Genomic DNA, 6,832 nt, shown 5'->3' on the forward strand with positions numbered 1-6,832 from the left:
TTACTACTCAAGCATATCATACGTCTCATCAGATAAGATTCATGTCATATTACGCTACAACAATTTACCCAACTCGGTTTACCTGTTTCCGAGTCATTCACTTACATGTTTACGTCACCATATCATACTTAAACTCAGCTTACCGCATGGCTAGCAAACTCGTGCTCACATCAATATAAAGCATCTAATTAACGACAAATATCTTTATGTCATCCAAGTATATTCCACACAAACAAATTAAAGCTTAACAAGTTCCAATTTCAACATAAACAAAATTATTCTACACCAATTAATCATTACACAGCGGAAAGTTTCAATCACCAAGCATTGTATATACGCATCACTAATTACCAATTCTCGTACTATATCTCAACACTTCCTTAACTATCATCATTATAGCTACGGTATAAATTATAAACTCATATAGGTTCGCTATTATTAACAACTGAAAGTAAACCCCAATACATCCACCTTCCATATTAAAGCATACACTCCCGCACCTTCACGCATTTCCATTAAATAAAACCTACATCACATAAGCTCACTAATTCTATCCTACTTTACCATATACGATTCAAGTGCGACCACCATGCTCATACCAACTTCAATAAAACTCATCCATACGTAGTTCCAACGAAATTAACATACACATTAGTGATACACACGGACTCCACATTCCCATACCCTGTGACTGGCTTAAGTACAATGAGGCCAAGATTTTAAAATGAGGGCGCGTACTCACCCAAAATCTAGCATCAGCTGGGGCTCCCATTATACATACACCAGGTTCATTTTATTAGACTCACTACGTTCATTATTTTCATTGGTTACAGGTTCTAAAATCGTCGCTCTGATACCACTTTGTAACACCCCCATATTCAGAGGAGCCTTAACTAGGCCTTCCTTAGCATATAAGGGCGTTACCATCTCGGTTGCCCGAGGTAAGTAATCATCAAAAGTCGATAAAAGAACATTTATAGTTATATTACAAGCGTTAAAACCAACTTAACCAAAATAAAGGTACAACCCATTGGCTACACTCTAACACTATCAAATCTTGTGAAGACTCAACCCTGCCCGGACTCCAGCTATCAACAACATCAACACCTGCTAAGACAGACTGCTCACCATAAGGGATCACGACAGACACATAAGACAACAAGACAACCACACAAGGTCAGTACTGAGATAAGACATGACAATATCAACAACATCTATCAACACGACATAACACAATCAGGCACACACACAAGCACACCCACTCCAATCAATCTCCGTCACCGACTGTCCACTGGACAAGCCCTGCCAGTGGGGGACCGCAGCCGTACCCACCAAATCCCCGCTCATTATACCGAGCGATAACCCTGTCCCATTAATGTGCACATCCCCTCCCGTGGCGGGTTCCACGGAGGGCGAAACTAGGGCGTGAAGCCACTCCCGCAAGTGACTCCACTCAGCCGAGAACGCATCTCGAGAACCAGAGACAAACAATCACAGACAGCTGTAATTCAACAACAACCAACAAACTGTATACACCAACCGACTACCGCATATACATATACGCCACACGTACACAACTACAATACAACAACCACAGCACAACAATTGACACACTAGACCATCCACAGAAACTGAGTAGGCGAACCTACCTTTAAGCAACTTTAACCACGCCATGCCAACATACGAAACATCCAGCAATCAAGCAACACTTATATACATAACACAATCATCTATCATTAACAAGCAAACCTTAACTGCAAAGACAAGGATACATATGATGATGACGACATACCTACAAAGAGAAATCTGGCAAAAGACCGCTACCCGACTCAAGTTACGCTCTCCTAAGGCACAAGAACCTTCAAAGGCTTCCATGGAGGTTTTATGGTGAAGGGAAGGGTAAGAGGCGACTAAAGGATTGAAGAAATGAGGCGGAAATGATTTAAGGATATAACAAAACGCGATTATAAACCCTCGCTGAAAACCCGCTACTCGATCGAGTGTCCCACATACTCGATCGAGTGTCCCCTACTCGATCGAGTAGCCTCTACTCTATCGAGTACCATGCGCAACTCACAATCCAAGGTAACTTGGCACGCACTTCTACGGACTATTACCGCTCCCAAGGTCAGTCAACGCTGGTCAAATGGTCTCTAAAAGGGCGGGTATTACAAGACAGACCAAAGTAGAATATTCGGGGAAATTTGTAGCTAGATGCCACGTAAATAACACAGAAATGCGTGTAAAAATGAGGTAAAAACCTTTATAAAATACACGCATCAAATATCAACTCTATAATCACCCAAATCCCTTCATCCTCCCAAGAGATGACTTTGTCACGAGTATACTTCAAGATATGCACCAAAGGCAATATGAAGCACGAGTGGATAACTACTATGCTCTATATCCACAATTCCACCGATTGGCCTGCCAAGGGTATGTTTTGAAGAGGGAATACTTCCCTCTTGGGCCCAAATGGATATCCTCTTTCCGAACTCGAAAAACGCCAACGGTGGAGTGTATGGAGAAGGATAAGGTGAAAGGTCAAGCGGCGGTGATACGGTGGTGGTGAATAGCGAGGGGGACGAGTTTATGGACTTCTATGAAAGCGATGCATCAAAGGAGCAATGGGATAACGATATTGGAGGGGATGATAGTAACCAATGAAGATGTTCGTGAGCTTGGTGGAGTGGGCGTGAAGCACTCACCCTGGCCAAGGTGAAACTCTTCTTTTCCCCTCACTTTTCATGACAAAAATTTCATGTCTTTTCTAACTTGGTTAACATCTAATTGTTTCAATTTTTAGTGGTGTCCTTGTTAAAGTGAAGGACTATTATTCCACCTTGGCAACATCTAGGTGATGATAAATTTATTGTTCCCACTTTTGAAAATCCAAAATTACAAACTAGTTTCATGCATTGCATACTTGTGCATGAACTCCCTCATTTTTACACTAGAAATAGTGTCTCACTTGGTTTGAGGAAGTTCAAGCACAAGCATTGGGATTTAATCTAAATTAGCTCTCCAACAAATAAATTCATGCATCATATAGTTTAGTATAGAATGCATCACTTGTGTATATGTCATGTAGCTTGCATAGTAGTGTAGACATCATGCATTCTCATTTAGCTTGCATAATTTCCCATCGTTTTGGCCATTGAGGACAATGCCCATATTAGTGTGGGGATGAGAAATTCTAACTTGACTTTTAAATAAAAAAAATGATAAAAATTGAATTTTTTTGAAAAATACAAAAACATGTCTTTTTATTTCATAAACATAAAAACCATAAAAATTTGAAAATTTGAAAAAGCAAAAACATGTTCATTCCTTTATAGCGTAGAACTGTATATATTTGTTTGTTTGTTTATCCTTTTTCACATTGATCGACTACGCCACATCCAAGACATGAGGATTATGAAGACCACATGGTATGATCTTTCCAATCTCTTTTTTCCTCTCTATGTTAGTGACTATGTGGCTTTATTTTGATTGATGCGGTTTACACCTATGTGATTGTAGGAATTGCATCTAGTTTATATGGCGTACTAGTTGGTAGAAGCATATGCATTAGAGTTGTATATATGTTAGTTGCATCATGGCATATAGTTTCATTTTAGGAAATTTTTTGTGAAAACATCTATTTGGGAAGTTTGACAACTGTATATAAGGCCCTTGTAGATACTTTTTCTTCTTAAGACTTTGCTCATTAGAATGCTTGTAAAACACCCTAGGATGTGTCATGCTAGTATTCTTTGACCCATGGATTAAGGCCTAGTCAAGAGTACCATGTGGTGTGATAACTCCTTGGCTACCGTTTATTCCAAGGTGACCCTTGAAACCATGCAACCATCCTCCACCTATATCACATTTTGTCAACAAAAGGGAATTGGCAGAAAAATTATCAAAATTCGAGTTCAAGCATTGAAATGAAAATGAAAAAGTTTGCAATTTGCATCAAAGAAAAGAGGATTACAAAAATAAGAACTCCTATGCTTCAAATATAAGCACCCTCGCTACAAATGGGGTAGCTTTGAAAATGTTTAAGAGAAAATGCAAAAAGTTGAAAGTTGTCAAGTATTGAAATGCCAAACATCAAAGAAATGGCAAAAAGAAAATGTTCTCAAATGACAAATGCCACAAGAAATTGGGGGGAATAACAACATCAAAAAGCAAACTCCCACATGAAACTCAAAATACTTATTGATCCCTTTTCCATCGAATCCACTTTTTGTGCATGATAGAGAGGGAACAACCCTTCTTCTTGTTTAGGCAAGAAGGGGAATTTCGCGATCCTCTAGTGTTTCTAACACCATAGGGAGTCTACTCTTGACGAAAACATTTAACGATTGAGAACAAAGGTACCCTAGCTTGACACAACTTGGAGGTGATTTATTGGTATCCTTCTAGGCTTAGTAGTTTGAAGAACCTGTATCTATGATGGAATGGGTACCCTTAGACTGCTTCCCTTGTAGATAATTTCCACCACTTAGATGAGGAAAGTGGATATTCATTTTTGTAGATGCATCCATTACTTGCTTTTGTGTGCTTAATGCTTGGATGTGTCGCCATTTTGGCAAGCCCCACCTTGCCTTGCAAGTAGGCATCCTACCTCATGGTTGTCTTGTTGTGAGTTGAAGGGGCGGAGTGAGACCCGCTAATTATCTCATATCGGCTATATTAGTAGGTTAGTTTAAATAAAGGTCCTAGTTTTAGTCACCTCTTTACTCGGGACGATCAAAGGTTCGGTTTGGGGGTGTTTGATCTGACTCATATTTGAGCACATTTATTCCCCGAATTAACCTCGTTCCTATGCTTTATAGCACATAATTGGGTCGTTTACTATCTTTAGTTTCCCATTTTGCATATTCTTTGAGGTTTTGTCGCCTTGGTAGGAAAGGAGTGCTAACCTTGCATTTATGAGGCGGAATAGAGCTAAATTGATCGCATCTAATGACCAAGCGTTAAAGAGAAGACAACACTAGAAGGCCTAAGTAGATAATAAAGTGAAATGGGCAATGATGAAAGGATCCTTGTATCCCCGAAATGATCCTTGCAGATTGTTAAGGAGGAAAAGAAGAGAAGCTGTCTGCCCAGGAATCCAAGCGGATCAGGCACGATCCGGGCGTCCCACAACATAACACCAAGATCCGGGCGTCTTGTGCCCAAGACGAGCGGGATACAGCAGCTGGAGCCGAGCGTCTCTCCCAGGATCCGCTTGGATAAGAAGTCAGAGAGCCCGTGCCTTACCTCAAGACGGGCAGATCGTGGCAAGACTAGCACGAGAATCTGCTCATTTCCTTCGAGAGGAGCATTTCCTCAACTTTTCTTAGGGACTTAATAGTCATTTAAGCCCTTAGTAACCCTAATCTATGTACCTAATCTTTAGTATAAATACCCCTTTGTACTACCTAGATTAGCATGCTCTCTTAAGCAATCTTAATCCATCCTTAATCACTTTGTAATTCTCTCAAATTAGTCTTAATTTAGTTGTAATACAATTCTCAATATTAATCACATCTTAATATTTCCTTAATTTCTCTATTGTTCTTCCTTTATTTTGGGTAATTAGAAGATTATTTGGGTTTATTTGGAGGATTGACAACCTTCCATCAATCATCAAGTACTTCTATTATTCTTTGCTTTATTATTTGGAATCATCTTCATAGGTATAATTCTCTCTTAACCTTGTTTAATTATTGTTAATCACTTTCATTTATTCATCATGTTTGGCCTTGTTAGTATGATTGACAACCTTATTAGCATGTTAAACTTGATAATGAGTGAGTAGTTTCCTTAGCTAGGGTTAATGGGGAATTAGGGGAAACCAACATGGGGAATGATTCATGCTTAATCTAATATGTTTTCATAATTAAATTGCTTGCTTGTTGTGATTTCAACTTATGCACATGTTATGTTTGATGAAATGCGAGCCTATGAATCCTTGAATTTTTTATCCATCACCTATCTTTTCAATGAGACTTGTAAGCTTATACACCAACTCGAGCCTCACTAGACCATGCATATAGTTGAATAGGAAGGATTAAGTCGACTTGTAGGCGTTGTATAATCTAATCGATTCGGCTCCAGGACCCAAACCTTTAGGGATTGTAAGCTTATACTCCAACTCGATCCCATCACAACAATAAGTGCTTGCTATATAATAGAGAACATGTTTGTATGATCAACTCCCATGAATCCCCTATGAACCCATGACACCCTAGTGCCTTTAATCAATTGTTTACACCTCTTGTAATCATCTTGCTTGTTTTCATTGCTTTACTTTTATCTTGTTCATTAGTTTAGTTGATCTCCTATCTCAACCCAATTTGTGACACCCTAAGACACGACCATTTGCAATTAAAAATCCTACATTAATACCCGTCCCTTGGGATCTGACCTTTACTTGCCTCTTTGCTAAGAGTAGTTTGTAAAGTTATAAATATTGTTTTGGTTTGTAACTTTTGACGACGAGTTTAAACCGGACCACAAGTAAAGCATCCGTGGTATACATAGTGATCTTATGGTAGTTCCCAATTGACGGGTGATGATGTTGTATTATTCCTTGAGAGTAATGAGTGGTTAGGACCGTGTCCATGAGATAGTATAAGTGTTGTGGCTATGGATGTGATTATTGTGGTTGTTGATGACGGTATGGTGATATCGTCGCCGGGTATAGGGAGAAAATAGAACGGTTGCGAAAAGAATTATGAAATAGTATGTTTGTGTCGGTAGTATGTCTCGAATGTTCTATCTTAATTGTTTAATGATGATGGCCATAGGGCCAAGAGTTATGCTTAAATTCGGTTATTTAATGGTGTGTTAGTCACCA

The sequence above is a fragment of the Silene latifolia genome, chromosome X, assembly GCF_048544455.1.
Source record: "Silene latifolia isolate original U9 population chromosome X, ASM4854445v1, whole genome shotgun sequence".
Classification (NCBI taxonomy): domain Eukaryota; kingdom Viridiplantae; phylum Streptophyta; class Magnoliopsida; order Caryophyllales; family Caryophyllaceae; genus Silene; species Silene latifolia.